The sequence below is a fragment of the Triticum dicoccoides genome, chromosome 2A (genome assembly GCF_002162155.2).
Source record: "Triticum dicoccoides isolate Atlit2015 ecotype Zavitan chromosome 2A, WEW_v2.0, whole genome shotgun sequence".
Lineage (NCBI taxonomy): Eukaryota > Viridiplantae > Streptophyta > Magnoliopsida > Poales > Poaceae > Triticum > Triticum dicoccoides.
In genome coordinates, this window is record NC_041382.1 from 698,670,169 (window position 1) to 698,687,350 (window position 17,182).

Here is a 17,182-nt window from a genome sequence, read left to right on the forward strand (position 1 = left end):
TCTTGGTCCCCGTGTTGATTCTAACCGGGGTACCATCTAACAAGCGGTGCTGCTTGGATTTTGTACTTCTGGCAACCCTATTGCTTTGAATGTTAACGATCGACAGTTCGTTCTTAGGCTGTTGATTATTGAATCGTCACTCTAACATTGATCTTGCTGCCTAAGGTCGTATTTCGGTCACACCTTTCAACTAATGATTAATGGTGTATGTTTTCCTCAGGCATACAACATTATATCATTTGAATTTTCAAATGTCATCTCCTTGTGCACATAATTGTGGAAATCCATCCGTGTGGAATTCTCGATGAATCGTCGTTGAGTCCATCAACCACCTCCTCATCCTCTTCTTGGTTTTAATGATGGACTCTTGTTTCGAACTTGCTTCCATAGTTCATTTCCCGAGGATCTTATAATGTCATCTCGTCAATTTGTGTCGCACCTTTTTCTGCTCAGGCATCCAGAGTCTAAGGTATCCTGACACCAATCAGATCTGAATCTCGGTCAGATATGATGGTCGGAATATATTTTCAAGAGTTATAACATTGGTCTTTATATGACTCGGTAAGGTGATGTCATGCCTAGCACGCCTGACCGGAGGGCCTATTGTTATAATTTTCCTTTTAGCAAGGCTATCCATTCTTCCATGAGGAAATTGTAAGACTTATTCTACAAGTTTTTCCTGATGGATCCTTCCTGTATCCAAAGTCTGACCTTTGCTTAAAGACCATGTCAACACTATCTCGAAGCATGTATGTGGTACTCCGACTTTCAATAAGAACATTTGAAGCACAATGCTAAAATTTCTTTATTAATTACCCCAAACACCGTTGTATGGGTAATGTCATGATACTCTCTCCCTTTTCCAAAAGGGTTTTCTATGTTGTATCCTGTCATAGATATCATGCTCTGCTTGTCCTTGGGAAGGATATACCACTGAGTGTGTTTAAACACATTTTTCCTTTCCATTGTTCTGTTTAACCCGATGATCACGTTTTCCTTTCCATTGGTTTGTTTGACCTTTCTGGTGATCATTATGACCTAAGCAGTATTAATTCCCTGCTTATGTTAACACCTCCGTGTACAATTCTGTCAATAAGACCATGTTGCTTTTGTTGATGACATTCTGGTAACCACCAATGGACGAGAACCTTGCCTATTGGTCCACCTCGTTCAACGAGCAGGAAAATGGTTCTCTTCGTCCCTTGCCCTTGGTACCGACGCTGTTGCCGACATAACCGACAGGTTATGGTCTGACCTGCATGGTTATCATAACCGTGCAAGATGACACCACTCTTTCTGTCTTTAACCCACATGGTGGGCCCATAACCCACAAGTTCCACAGGATCGAAACCTGACTCTCCTGTACACCCTGTTGCCAAAAAAATTCCTCGCACTTGACTTGATATGTAATTCGCGAGCCACCTTCCTAGAGATCTACTCTGGTATCAGGCGCAATACTTATTCTCGTGCCCTGAAACCCTTTCACCTTCTAATTGGGCATCGAACGATTGCCTATCCGCTTGATACTTCTTACTATACCTTCTTGCTTGGCTCTCGATGTGTTTCATTTGACCAACTCAAGAGATACCCCTGTGTTCATTCATGGGATAACCCCCGATGGTTAACCCTTATAGCATTCTATCATTGTCGAACCGCCCCTTACCTATTCGTAAGTACGAGACAGACCCCGAAAATAGGATGCGACTTCGTCAAGATGACCCGAAGTAGAGAAATGAAGACATCAACGACAGGGATCAACTTCTTCGCGAAGAGCAAGCCAGGATGAGAAGACCCGCTAGATTCATAACCAAAACCTTTCCCCCTTTCACTACCTCTTAAATCTCGGGACGAGATTTCTTGTAGTGTAGGAGAATTGTGACGCCTGGATAGTTAAGCTACAGTAAACCTACGCTAATGATGCCACGCCACCTTTATTACTGTGGATAAACCTCGCGTTAGATCAAAACTACTCAAATTCAAACTTGAGTTTTTGTCAAACATAAAAAAAATCTTCAAACATTAAAACTAAAATGTTCGAAGTGTGACAAATAAAGCATAGGTAATTATGGTGAAGAAACCACAATTTTATAAAAGGTTTAAGTGCACTAAAATATTTAAAACAGCAGCAAAACATTTAACTAACTACCCTTTTCAATTTGATAAAATATTAAACTATTTGTTTTATTGCCAAAAACTTATGGGGCAGTGGCATACTTATTAAAACTAAATTAGGAACCAGTGGTGTAGTATATAGAACCAAATTCAAAAGGAAACTAAAATAAAAACAGTAAAATAGAAATATAAAATAAAACAAAAATAAATAAATAAAGAAAGCCCTCTTGTTTCCTCGGCCTTAGCCCACCCAGCCAGGCCGGCCCACTCAAACCCCCTCGTACACTTCCCTGTTCACCGGGCACACCCGATCGTGCCCGCGGTCGCTACCGACCGCCCATCACCGGCAGCGCCGCGGGGGGATAAGGGCGCCACGCACCCCCCCCCCCTCGACGCCTCAGGCTCTCATTTCCCCACCTGCCTCCACTCACCGCTCTCCTCTCGCCTTCCTCAAGGTCCTGAGCATGGTCGTCACCGCCGCCTCATCGTCCCCGTGGTCGTCGTCGTCCTCTCCGGCCGATCCCGCGCCAGGAGCACCGTCGACGACCTATGCTTCCTCCCCGACCACGGCCTCGAGCAGAAGACCACCACAGCGCCAGGATCGACCGGTTCCTCTTCGGTTGTCGCCGACGATCGTCGCCAAATTCCCCATCGATGCTGCTTCTAAACTTTCGACGGGCCTTCTTGTGCCTTCTCAGTGAGCGCCCGCGCTTTTCCCCTCTCTGCCGCGCTCTTTTCCATCGCTGCATCGGCCGCAACCAACGTTGCTGTTGCTCGTCGCTGTCGTTTGCTTCGCCACCGGCCATCACCGCTACGGACCACTCCGGCCGCCCCCACACACGCTGCAGCCGCCACTCGAAGCAACTGACTGTCCGTGTCTGAACGTCGCTGCCCGTTTGCCTACCCCTGTCCACCCCGCACCGCCTATGCACCGTCGCGCCACGCCCGCTGCAGCGCCCAGCTCGCCCCGTGTCGCATCCATCGCGACCCCCTGCTCGTCGCTATGCGCCCTCCCCGCAGCCGGCCGCCGCGCCGACTTCCCCGGGCCTGTGCCGCGGCGCCTCCCCTGGTCGCCCGCTCGACTCCCCTCGTCCCCGCCGCGTCGACCGCCCCTGCTCCCGCATGCTGCTCCTTCTGCTGCTGCCTCCCCACCGCGCCTCCCCGCTTCCCGCCGGGAGCACGTGCCTCCCCTGGCTGCCGGGGAACCGCCGTGCTGGCCGCATCCGCCGCTACCTCCGGCGAGCCCTGCCCGCGCACACCGCCGCCCCGACCATGGTTCCTGCTGCGTGTTGGTCGGCCCCCTATTTTCGATTAGAGGGGATAGCCCCTTACCATTTACACTTAATCACCCCCACTAAGGTGCTACTGACCCCTGGACCCCACCACTAAAAAGTTAAAAAATAACCTCTGTTAGTTAGTTGGCCCTATGACAGGTGGGCCCCCTATCCAGTTTGACCTAGTCAAAATGCTGACTAGAATAGCCTAATCACTAACAGGAGGGTCCCACTAGCCCTTTGACCAGTCAAAGTCTCCAGTTGACTGCTGACTGGGCAGTCAACTGGGACCCACCGTCAGCCTCTGTGCACTTTGCTGGGTACACTTATGTGTACCCGTAGCAATTTAACCTTTTATTTTCAAGTAAATAATAGTTCCAGAAAAAGTTTAAAACTTTGAAAAATCATATAAAATAATCCGTAACTCGGATGAAAAAACTTTGTACATGAAAGTTGCTCAGAACAATGAGACGATTCCGTATACGCAGCCCGTTTGTCCGCCACACATCCCTAGCATAGCGAACATGCAACTTTTCCCCTCCGGTTCACCTGTCCGAAAACACGAAACACCGGGGATACTTCCCCGGATGTTTCCCCCCCTTCGCCTGTATCACCTCTTACCGCGTTAGGGCACACCTAACACCGCTGTTTGCTTAGTCATGCATCGTTATGCACTTGTTTGCATTGTATTCATATTTTCTTCCCCCCTTCTTCCGCTAGACACCGAGACCGACGCCGCTGCTACCCAGTACGACTACGGAGTTGACGACCCCTCTCTCTTGCCAGAGCAACCAGGCAAGCCCCCCCCCCCTTGATCACCAGATATCACCTATTCTCTTCTATACTACTTGCATTATAGTAGTGTAGCATGTTACTACTTTCCGTTACCCTATCCTGATGCATAGCCTGTCCTTGCTGCTACTGTTGTTACCTTTACCTGCAATCCTAATGGTTAGTATAGGATGCTAGTTTATCATCAGTAGCCATACATTCTTGTCCGTCTGCCATGCTATACTACTGGGCCGTGATCACTTCGGGAGGTGATCACGGGCATATACTATATACTATACATTGTTACATTACCTGTGGTACTGTTCGAAGTTGGGGGCTGAAGGGGCAGGTGGCTCCATCCCGGTAGAGGTGGGCCTGGGTTCCCGACGGCCCCCGACTGATACTTTGTGGCGAAATGACGGGGCAGGTTGAGACCACCTAGAAGAGAGGTGGGCCTGGGCCTGGTCGGCGTTCGCGGATACTTAACACGTTTAACGAGATCTTGGCATTTGATCTGAGTCTGGTCACTGGCTTATACGCACTAACCATCTACTCGGGGACAGTTATGGGCACTCGACGTCGTGGTATCAGCCGAAGCCTTCGTGACGTCAGCGACTGAGCGGCGCGCGCCGAGTTGGACTGGAACGCTTACTCTTGTATAAGGGAGGCTAGGTCTGCTCACCGGTCGCGTACACAGCGTGCAGGTGTGCAATGGGCGATGGGCCCAGATCCCTGCGCCATAGGATTTAGACTGGCGTGCTGACCTCTCTATTGTGCCTAGGTAGGGCTGCGACGTGTTGATCTTCCGAGGCCGCGCATGACCCAGAAAAGTGTGTCCGGCCAAATGGGATCGAGCGTGTTGGGTTATGTGGTGCACCCCTGTAGGGAAGTTAATCTATTCGAATAGCCGTGATCTTCGGTAACAGGACGACTTGGAGTTGTACCTTGACCTTATGACAACCAGAACCGGATACTTAATAAAACACACCCTTCCAAGTGCCAGATACAACCGGTGATCACTCTCTCACATGGCAACGAGGGGAGGATCATCGGTTAGGATTATGCTATGCAATGCTACTTGGTGAACTTACCATCTACTCTCTTCTCCTGCTGCAAGATGGAGGTGGCCAGAAGCATAGTCTACGATAGGACTAGCTATTCCCGTCTTATTCCGGCATTCCGCAGTTCAGTCCACATATGATACCCTTAATCCATTTGATACCAATGCATACATATGTAGTGTAGCTCCTTGCTTGCGAGTACTTTGGATGAGTACTCACAGTTGCTTTGCTCCCTCTTTTCCCCCTTTCTATACCCGATTGCTGCGACCAGACGTTGGAGCCCAGGAGCCAGACGCCACCGTTGACGACGACGGCTACTACTCGGGAGGTGTCTACTACTACGTGCAGCCCGCTGACGGCGACCATGAGTAGTTTAGGAGGATCACAGGCAGGAGGCCTGCGCCTCTTTCGATTTGTATCCCAGTTTGTGCTAGCCTTGTTAAGGCAAACTTGTTTAACTTATGTCTGTACTCAGATATTGTTGTTTTCGCTGACTTGTCTATGATCGAGCTCTTGTATTCGAGCCTTCGAGGCCCCTGGCTTGTAATATGATGCGTGTATGACTTATTTTATTTGTAGAGTTGTGTTGTGATATCTTCCCGTAAGTCTCTGATCTTGATCGTACACGTTTGCATGTATGATTAGTGTACGATTGAATCGGGGGCGTCACATACGTAAACAAAGGAGTGAAACGTCTAAATTACAGAGGGAGTAACTTATTGAGTAATTCTATTGCCTCAACTAACTTCCTCATTGAAAGAGCCAACTCAATCTCGTTTATCCTACTTTCATTTCTATCCACAGAGATTAGCTCCGGGTGTAGGTAGGGGCCAATTTTAAAATTGATGAAATTTGTAATTTCTAGGGATGAAATGTCTATTTCTTTTCCTATGCGATATATTGAGAAGCTTTTCCCCCCTTTTTAACTTGTAAGTGGTCCTTCAAGTTTCAATACATCTATCTTGTGTTTGTAGGATTATTTTATGGAATTATTCCAAATAATGTTTATGGCCCTCTCTTCCTGTCTACATCAGCCCTAAGGTTTATGGTCTCCTAACACCACATTATTTCGCTACAAATTCATTAAACCCCGTTCTTTTGTAACCAAAAAATATGTGTAAATTTATGCAAATTTAACTCTCGGTTTAGTGCATTTATACTTGTTGCAATTCCTATCATTCTATTGCAAAAATGGACCAATGCGGCAAAGTCTGGCTTCGATGATCTTGTAATCATTATAAGCGACAGATTTTTAAGGAGTCTATTGGAGATGCTCTGATCCTCGTACAACTGTGAGATACATGTCAGGTTATGTATACTAGATTACTAGAAAGGCCTTTGCCCCAATTTATATATAAAGTAGCAACCACCATACAAACACCCGCATATATCACATCACCACAACACACCCAAGCCAAGATGAGTTGAAGAACAACAGCACCACCCCATACAACTCAAAGCAAATGACAAGTGGATAAATTGAGCATCGCTTGGAGTCAATGGAGCTCCCAACCTTGAACGACCAACACCGAAGAGGCGAAGCTAAACAACGATGGACCATGGACTCCAAGGTGGCTCCTTCAGGACGGACACAATACCGAAGCACCACCATCGCTAGACCCAAAGGATCAGGTTTTCGCCCGAAGCATCAGAAGGACAAAGGGCCACCGCAATGGTGTTGAAGAAGGAAATGACGCCCATGGACGACACCGCCGCTATTAGCCTGGCTAAATCGAGACAAGGTTTTCGAATCGGGGTACGGTCAGTCACAAGAACACCAGCCGCATCACCACCCTAGAATCCCGAACACTAACCACCACGTCGACCGCGCGGCCATGGTAGCCTGCCAGCACCTGAGCCATAAGCTCCGCCCATGAGCACTCCCAATCCCCAGGTCCACCCTACTGCATCCAGACACCCTAGTAACCATCCAAGGGACATGCTTTGCGCCTACCAGTAGATACTTGCTACCGATGGAGCTGCCAGCGATCGACCTGCCACGATCAACGCCCAATCAGGACCTAGGAAGCGCCAGGCCGGGGAAAAGGGGAAGGAGAAGGAGAAGAGCATGTCCCGACCGGCATCCCCTACACCTGCAATGAGTGGCCAGATCACCACCTCACCCCTTGACAACCTCCCCACACTCCACTCCTTGACACCCCACCATGGCTTCTTGGCTAGAAAATCCATTTGAGGCAGCACCAGCTACCCACCCACCGTCACGCGGCACCAGATCTGCTGCAAGTTGTCACCCAAAACGTCCTCCAGAAGTTCTAAGAGCAACTTCAACGGGCCGACCCAAAACGTCCTCCAGAAGTTCTAAGAGCAACTTCAACGGGCCGACCCAAACAGAGGACATTTTTGTTCGTTTTTTGTCCGTTTGGATCGATCGCCCGCCCGCCGTCCGCCCTTTTTTAGTTTTAGGTCGGTAGTGCGCCCAACGGGCCGACCCATTTCATGACCGCGCGCGTTTAACGTCATGTCGTCGCCCTGGTTTTGGCACTCCAGCGCGCGGGGGGAAAGCGGCCTAGCGTGCGCTGGTTTTGGCGTTCCAGCGCGCGGGGGAAAGCGGCCTAGCGTGCGCTGGTTTTGGCGCTCCAGCGCGCGGGAAAGGTTCGCGCGCACGCCGTGGCCGGCGCTTGCTATAAAGAAGGTGCTCCCTTCACACTCTGTCGGCCGCCCACTCTCGCCGCGTCTGCGCCACCATGTCGATCCGCCGCCTGAGCACTTCGGATTTTCGCGGAGTCCGCGAGCGCCGCTCCGGCGCCTTCTCCGCCGAGATCTGGTTTTGCGAGAAATGTCTTGTCCTCGGCACCTTCGACACCGCAGAGGAGGCGGTCCGCGCACACGACGCGGCGGCGTGGCGCCTCCTGAGGCCTCGTTGGGATATGAACTTTCCCAACATGTCGAGCCAGCGGGCGCAGGATCTGGCGCCTCTCCCGCGGCTTTTCACCGACAAGGATCGTCGTGTTCACTGGAGGCGGCAGCGTCGCCTCGCCATCGTAGAGAAGGACGTGGAAGCCTTGGTGGTGTGGCGCGGAGGCTTCCCGCAGGACATCATCGACGAGCGCCAGTTCTACAAGCAATTGAGATCGGAAAGGGACGCGAGGAGGAGGGAGCGAGCCGCCTATCGGGAGGACAAGCATCCGGAAGCAGGCAGCTCAATTGAAACTGAAGTTACGAGAAGCGGCGGGTTGGGACTTTGAAGACGAGGCGTATGTTGACGCCTACATTCAGACATCGGAGGAGGACATTACCGAGTCGGAGTCAGAAATCGACGAGTAGTGGTCTTTTCTTTTTATGTGTGTACGCTAGAATTATCCAAGTATCCATTTTTATCTGAAAAAATGACCGGCGGCGTCAGCGACGTAGCAGGCGGGCGAGTGTGTGAATCCAATATGCCACCGACCAGCGGGCCCGGTAAGAAAAAAAAGGCGAGCGCGCATGCGTCCGTCTTGTGTCCGCGTCGATGCAAATCAGGCTCAAAAATGGACCGAAAATGAGTCGACAGGCGGACGAAAGCGACGCGCATCCATTTAGGTCGACGTGTTAGGCCGAATTTTTTTTCACGCCGATCCAAAAAAACGGCCGCAGATGAAATGGGTTGAAAGTTGCTCTAACAACCTGGCCCGCACCACCACCGCGACGCCCCTACTCTCACGTCGCACATTTGCCGCCAAGCACATCCCCAGACCAAGTTGCTGCGGTAACCTTCTCTACCCGCCGAGCAGATAGAGACGAGGCTGATGCTGCCACCCTCGCCACGCACTGCCATGGTTAAAAAATTCGATGAAATTTCACTTTTTCCAATAAGCTCCGAAATACTTTTAACCCTGAAATTTCGAAGCAGATTCGAACCGATTTCAAAATAAATTTAAAATATCTTAGAATTAATTAAAATTGAGTGAAATTTCAAAATCTCAAATCTGAAATGATTTCCGAAATATGCAAAATTTCACCTATTTCAGTGGTGTCCAAAGTTATTTTGTTTCTACCATTAAAATTATTGCACATCTAAGTAACTTAATTAAGCATAAAAAGGAAAAAAAAAGAAAAAGAAATACCCACACGAATATTCATGCGAGATAATTGAGATAGGACTTAAATGTACAATAATTATGGCATATCATGTTTTTTTTGAGGGGTTAAACCAAGCTTTATTACTCAAATTCCACATGAAGTGGGATACAAAAAGGATCATGGGGGGCATCAAGCCACATGTGGCGACCCTGATCTAGAGAATGAGCAAACTTGGCTAACCTATCGGCATCGCTATTTGTAGCTCTACCTTCAAAACTAAGCAAGCAATTAAATGCTAACATCGATTGTTTTATTTCAGAAATAATGGACCCATAAACACCTCGGCTTCCTTTCTGGATATCAGCTACCACTTGCTTGAAGTCCGAAGCAATCACAAAGTTCTGGATCAACAAATCTTGGGCAAGAGAAAGGCCTTCCCGACACGCTATCGCCTCCAATGTTGGAACATCTGTTATTCCATGCACAACAAGGGCTGAGCTTCCAATAAAATCTCCATTGGAGTCCCTACATACTGCCGCAGCCGCACCTCGGTTGCGAGTTTTTGAAACTGCCGCATCAATGTGTATCTTTGCAAAGCCGCCTGGTGGCGCTTTTGGCTTGGGTGGACCTCTTCTAATCGCTGTAGGCTTCTTCTCTGGTTTCTTTGGGAGTAGCTCAAGGTCTGCCAGGAAGCGATTTATAAATTGATGTGTCGATGCGGGGTTTTGGTAGACTTCCTCATGGATTGCCTTGCGTCGAACCCACCATCTTGCCCATAAGGTGACTGCTAGGCGGACAAAGGAATCATGTGATAATGTGTCAATCATTGAAAACATCCATTGTTTTCACTTGGTTCCGTGGTTTCACATAAGTGTTCAGCCAGCTCGCCATCCACTAACGCCCATATACATCTGGCCATAGAACACTCGAGCAGTGAGTGTCTCCAGGAATCCTCGACACCGCATAGACTGCATGCACTTGAGGTCGCTATATTTCTGTGAGCTCGAATATCCTCCGTTGGGATGGAGTGTTTCGCCAGCCTCCAAAGGAACATGCGAATTTTCCCTGGGACTGGAGTTTTCCATAGAAGCTTCCATGATTCTCCATCACGATCATTGCTTGAGGATCCAGCTCCCCCATCTAGCCATGCTTCCCTTCTGAATTTCTTGTCCACCATCATCCTGTAGGCTGATCTGACGGAAAAACAGCCATTTTTCTCAAAATTCCAGGACCATGTATCAGGCACGTTCGACGTACAAAGTGGTATGCTTAATATGGTTGGGATGTCAATCGGGAGACACGCCTCTTGTAGTCTCTCTACGTTCCAAACTGCAGAAGTATGATCCATTAATTCTGACACTGTCGTAGGCGGATTTCGTTGGCGGCTCCCGTACGGTCTCATCATCTCCCCTCGTGGTAGCCAGTTATCCTCCCAGATATTGGTAGTCTCCCCATTGCCAATTCTTCTGATTAGGCCCTGTTTGAGTATATCTCGCCCTTCTATTACAGCCCGCCAAATTTGGCTAGGATGGCTGCTAAGCTCTGCCTCTAGGATGGAGCCATTCGGGAAGTATATACTTTTTAGAATTCTTGCACTCAACGATTCTGGGAATTGAAGGATTCTCCATGCTTGCTTAGCCAAAAGTGCTAAGTTGAAGAGCTCAAAGTCTTTAAAACCCAGTCCTCCCATACTTTTTGGCTGGGTCATTGATTCCCAAGAAACCCAACTAGGTTTGCGGTGTCCTTCTTTACTCCCCCACCAAAATTTCCTAATCAACATATTCAAGTGCTCGCATAAGCCCCTTGGGAGCTTGAAACAGGACATAGAGAAGACTGGGACTGCTTGAGACACGGATTTAACCAATACCTCTTTCCCTGCCGAGGATAATGATTTTTCAATCCATCCCTGAACCCTGCTCCATAAGTAATCTTTCAAATATTTGAAAGCCCCATTTTTGGAAGTCCCCACCTCCGTGGGCATCCGGAGGTATTTGGCGCTCAGTGCCTCATTTTAAACTTGTAACACCACCTTTATTGCTTCTCTTACACTGTCGGGAGTACCTTTACTGAAGTGTATTGACGACTTATCATGATTTATGCGTTGACCCGAAGCTTGGCACTAAATGTTCAACAACTGGTTTACCTCGTTTGCTCCATTTGTATTAGCCTTGAAAAACAGCAGGCTGTCATCTGCGAATAGTAAATGGTTAACCGATGGAGCTGTGGCAGCCACCTGTATCCCATTCAAGTTGGATGACTCGTCAAAGATTTTAAAAGGCACGAAAGGCCCTCTGCTACTATCAAGAATAAATATGGAGAAATTGGGTCTCCCTGTCGTATTCCACATGAAGGTTGAAACTCATTCAACTTCTTACCGTTAAACAGAACCGAAAACTTAACTGTCCTTACCAGGCTCATAACAATCTCAACCCATCTGTCTGTGAATCCCAGCTTCAACATGATTGCCTGAAGATAATCCCATTCAACCTTATCATAAGCTTTCATCATGTCCAGTTTGAGTGCACAATATCTATTTCTCTTTGCTTTATTTCTCTTCATAAAATGAAGACACTCGTATGCAGTTATTATGTTGTCCGTGATAAGTCTGCCTGAAACAAAAGTTGACTGCTCCTCTGAGATGATATCAGGTAAAACAACCTTCAACCTGTTGGAAATAACCTTGGACGCAATTTTGTATAATACATTACATAGGGATATAGGTCTGAACTGCGACATCAATGTGGGGTTTTTTACCTTCGGAATGAGTACCAACAGTGTCTCATTTATGCATTCCGCTGACTCGGTGCCATTGATGATTCGCAACACTGCTGCAGTAACATCAGCTCCGCACACGTCCCAATGACGTTGGTAAAAGTGGGCTGGGTACCCATCCGGTCTGAGAGCTTTTGTCGGGAACATTTGGAACAATGCTGACTTGACCTCTTTTTGCGTGTATGGAGCGTTTAGGAACTCATTCATTGCCGGTGTTACCTTGGAAGGGACAGTTTGAAGTACACGTCCCATGTCATGGACTCCTCCAGATGTGTAAAGGTTACTGTAGAAGTCTGTCGCCAGCTCCTCCATTTCACCTTCATTATCAATCATCCTTCCATCGGGCAGCTGCAACGATTTTATTTGGTTTTTCCGATGGCGACGGCTGGCTCTTAAATGGAAAAAATATGTGTTCTTGTCGCCGTGCGCGAGCCACTCCACGTGCGCCCTCTGATGCCAGAGGATCTCCTCTCGATGGAACAGCTCAACTACTCCCTCCGTCCAGGTGTATAAGTCATTCGCGTAGTTCTAGGTCATCGATTTAAGGAATTAAATATGTGTTATATGTCATGAAAAGTATACCACTAGATTTCCACACGGATGTAGTTTTTAAATATATATTTTTTGTCACATATAATACATATTTAGATAGTTAAATTATCGACCTAGAACTACGCGAATGACTTATACACCGGGACGGAGGTAGTAACTGATCTGCCTTGGTTTCCTCGCGAGATGGTGCAGTTCTTCCTAGGATCGCCCGCAGCACCTGAAGCTCGTTTTTTAATCTAGCAATGTCCCGCCGGATGCTGCCGAAGTGAGTGCGCTCCCATGATGACAAATCGTCAGCCAGACCTTGCAATTTGTTGCACACTGATTCCAACGAAACACCTGGTGTCTTTTCCCACCCCGCCTGCACTATTGACGATAGCGACTGGTCTGTTTCCCAGCAAACTTCATATTTAAATGTCCTCTTGGGCCTCCTGCATGCATGCACCCCGTGTAGGCTGAGTAGTAGTGGTACGTGATCTGAACTCGCCGCTGTCTTGTGTTCAAGCACTGCGTCTGGATAGGCTAGCGTCCATGCTGGATTTGCAACACATCTATCCAGTCTCACTCTTGTGAACGTACCCCCGGCTACTTTCCTCTCGAAAGTCCACTCCGATCCTGAATACCCGATATCCGAGAGTCCACATGTTCAAGAGCATCCCGAAACCCATCTATTTGAGCCTGGCTTCGGTTGCCTACACCATCGTGTTCATGTGCATGCAAGACCTCATTAAAGTCACCTATCATCATCCAAGGGTCGTTCCCGGTTCCTGCAATACCCCGAAGCATATCCCATGTTTTGTATCTTTGTGGAACTTGAGCTTCGCCATAGACAAAGGTTATACGAGCTTTTGTTTGTGTCAACTCGTCCACAATCACATCAATATGATACTCTGAATAACCGATAATCTCGAGCTTTATTTCCTCATTCCAGAAAATTCCTAATCCACCATTTCTACCAGAGCTTCCTACAGCAAAGCTTTTATTGAAACCTAAATTGCCAACTAAATTCTCAACACGAGTACCCTCTATTTGGGTTTCTAGAATACACACGGTAGAGGGCGCATGTTGCCTCATGAGGTCACGAAGCTCACGAACTGTCGCGGGTTTGCCAGCCCCGCGGCAGTTCCAATAGAGTAGACTCATTGCGCATGGCGAGACTCCCCATGGGAGCCCGCCAAACGCGCATCAAGGTTTTTGGTGAAATCTGTAAACTTCTCTAGAGCTGTCTCATTAGGCGAGGCTGACTTCGATCTCTTCAGATCCTGCTTGGGAGGAGGGCTGAGAGGCACCGCAGGTGATGGCAGAAACAGTTGCTTCGTCTGTTGTACTGAAGAGGTTGGGAGTGTGGTTTTTGGATCATTGGCCCCTCTCTTCCTATTGCGATCAACCTCCGTCATTGCTACATCTCCATCTCGCTGATCCCGTTCCTCACGATACTGTTCGTCATACAAATCAACACTATTATACGAACGTCCTCTTCCTCTTCCCCCACGGCCTCTCCCTGCATTGCTGCTCTCGCCCGGTCCACTACCGGGGCCTTTAAACCACGTTGCCTTGATGTCTTTGAAGACCAGCGTCTTTGGGGCATGGACCCCATCCCTGCACTCTTTGTGTTGGTGGCCGAGATGTCCTCAAACTGCACACCAATCCGGCAATCTTTCATATTTAACTCTAAAGATCACTCGCTCCACCGAATCCTTCTTCCTTATTACCAATGAGATAGCGTTCTTCAAGGGTTTAGTGACATCGATCCTGACTCGAACTCTAGCAAAGTTTCCTTCAAAATCCGGGGATCTAGGCTCCGCATATATGAATTCTCCCACAGTCGCCGACAAAGCTTTGACCTTAGAGAAGAAGCCGTCCGGCAGGTCGTGAATCTGAATCCAGATGTCCAATTTATTGAGCTCTATAGACGACAGCTTTGTGAAGCCATCGTACTCCGAGAGAACTACTGCTTTACCCTTGAAGTTCCAAGGGCCATCTCCCATAACCCTCTCCCAGTCACCCAGGCAGGAGAATTGCATTGAGTACAGATTATCTTCAAGTGGTCTGATCTTCACCTCCTGAGCTAGGTCCCAGGCCACTCTCATATTCCTATAAAACCAATATTGGCTGTATGTTTTCTCTGTGTGAACCCTAGCCAGATCCATCCAGCGTGTCTCTTCCTTCGGCAGCTCGGTGTCTTCCACCACGACATCAACCAGATCATCTTCTTTCAAGCCAAGTTCCTCCATCATCGCAGCCAGATCGGACGCAGCCGTACTCGATCCAGATGAAGTCGAACCCATCATGCGCTTGCTCGAGGTTAGGGATCCGCGAGCGGTAGGTCCCAAAGAAGTCCCCGCCCTCCCCGAACGCCGCGGCGGCCGAGGGCCACAGCGATCGCCGGAAGGGGGTGAACAGCCGGGGAGAGAAGATCCCTACGGTGCCAGCGTCGCTGTCGCTCGAGGGGAGAGAGAAACCCTAACGAGAGGGGAAGTCCTTTACTTATGGCATATCATGTGCTTTAGCAAAATTGATTTTTTTTATATTGCAGCCAATGCATCTAGCATAGCCCAACACCACCACCGCCACCACCACGTTGCCCGTTGTGCTGCCGCCACCATGAAGGTCCACCGCCGCACTGCTACACCTTAGCCAGACAGCGCTGGCCCACGCCAGAACACCCAACTAAGGGGCGAGAGATCCCATTGTCACCGGCCCGACTAGGCTTCGCCTGGCCTAGCCCTTTGACCTAGCCCTTTGACGAAGGAGAGGGAGAAGGAGGAAAGGAGAGGGAAGAGGCCCAGCGATGGCGGCTAGGGTTACCTCCTTGTCGCTTGCGCTATTGCTGGCCTAGCATGGCGGGTCTTAGTAGTACTAGATCATATACCACAGGTAAAAAGAGGTACTAGATCATATCAACAAGTTACTGATGTGTAAAATACGCTTTCATTGAGCAGAAGTGCTGGGTGTGCTGGCACTTAGGTAGAGGATCTTGTTCCAATGGACGGGCAGCAATAACTCAATGCCAAGACGAAGTTTACTGTCCAGAGATCAAGTACTTAAGATATATGAGCGCACAAAAGGAAGCAACGTATACTTATTTTTTCCAAACAAAAACAACGCTCCCCTCTCCCCCCTCCCCTCCCGTGTCGCTCTCGCGAGCGGCCCGGGGAAACCCTAGCTGCCGCGACCCGACCCCCCTCTCCTCTGCTCTCCTTCCTCGCCACCGCCCAGCGACACCGTCGGGTGAAGCCCGGCCGGTGGGGCCTCTTCTTCCTCCCCCCTCGTGCTTCGCGGCTGGCGCGAGACGGCCGGTCGAGTGGGGGCGCCAGGCTTTCGTGGGGCCGGCGGCACGGCGATGTTCTCGAGTTTGACGGCGGGGTTGCCTGGTGGGGACACGGTGTCGAGCGGCGGGCTCGTTTGTGGCGTGGCGTGACATGTCTCCAACGTATCTACTTTTTCTAACGCTTTTCCTCTTGTTTTGGACTCTAATTTGCATGATTTGAATGAAACTAACCCCGGACTGACACTGTTTTCAGCAGAACTACCGTGGTGTTTTTGTGCAGAAATAAAAGTTCTCGGAATGTAATGAAACTTTGCGAGGATTTTTTATACAATATAAAAGGTAATTTCTGGAGCTGAGAACCACCGGAGGGGGGCACCTGGGTGGGCACAACTCACCAGGGCGCGCCCAGGTGGGTTCTCCCCACCTAGTGGCCCCGCAAACCTTGAAACCGACACTATAAAATCATATTTTTTCGGAAAAAATCAGGGAGAAAGAATTATCACGATCCACGAGACGAAGCCGTCGTCACCTTCTGTTCTTCATCGGGAGGCCAAATCTGAAGTCCGTTTGGGGCTTCGGAGAGGGGGATCTTCGATCTTCGTCATCACCAACCCTTCTCCATCGCCAATTCCATGATGCTCCCCATCGAGAGTGAGTAATTCCTTCGTAGGCTCGCTGGTCGGTGAGGAGTTGGATGGGATTCATCATGTAATCTAGTTAGTTTTGTTAGGGCTGATCCCTGATATCCACTATGTTCTGAGGTTGATGTTTCTATGACTTTGTCATGCTTAATGTTTGTCACTTTGGGCCCGGGTGCCATGATTTTAGATCTGAACTGTTTATGTTATCACCATTATATCCATGTTCTAGATCCGATCTTGCAAGTTATAGTCACCTACTGCGTGTTATGATCTGGCAACCCCGGAGTGACAATAGTCGGGCCACTCTCGGTGATGACCGTAGTTTGAGGAGTTCATGTATTCACCGTGTGTTAATGCTTTGTTCCGGTTCTCTATTTAAAGGAGGCCTTAATATCCCTTAGTTTCCAATTGGACCCCGCTGCAACGGGAGGGTAGGACAAAAGATGTCATGCAAGTTCTTTTCATAAGCACGTATGACTATTTACGAAATACATGCCTACATTATATTTATGAACTGGAGCTAGTGCCATATCGCCCTAGGTTATGACTGTCACATGATGAATATCATCCAACAAATTACTGATCCAATGCCTATGAATTTATCTTATATTGTTCTTGCTAAGTTACTACTGCTATCGTCACTGTTGCACTACTACTTTGATACTGATCACCTTGCTGCAGATAATTAATCTCTAGGTGTGGTTGAAT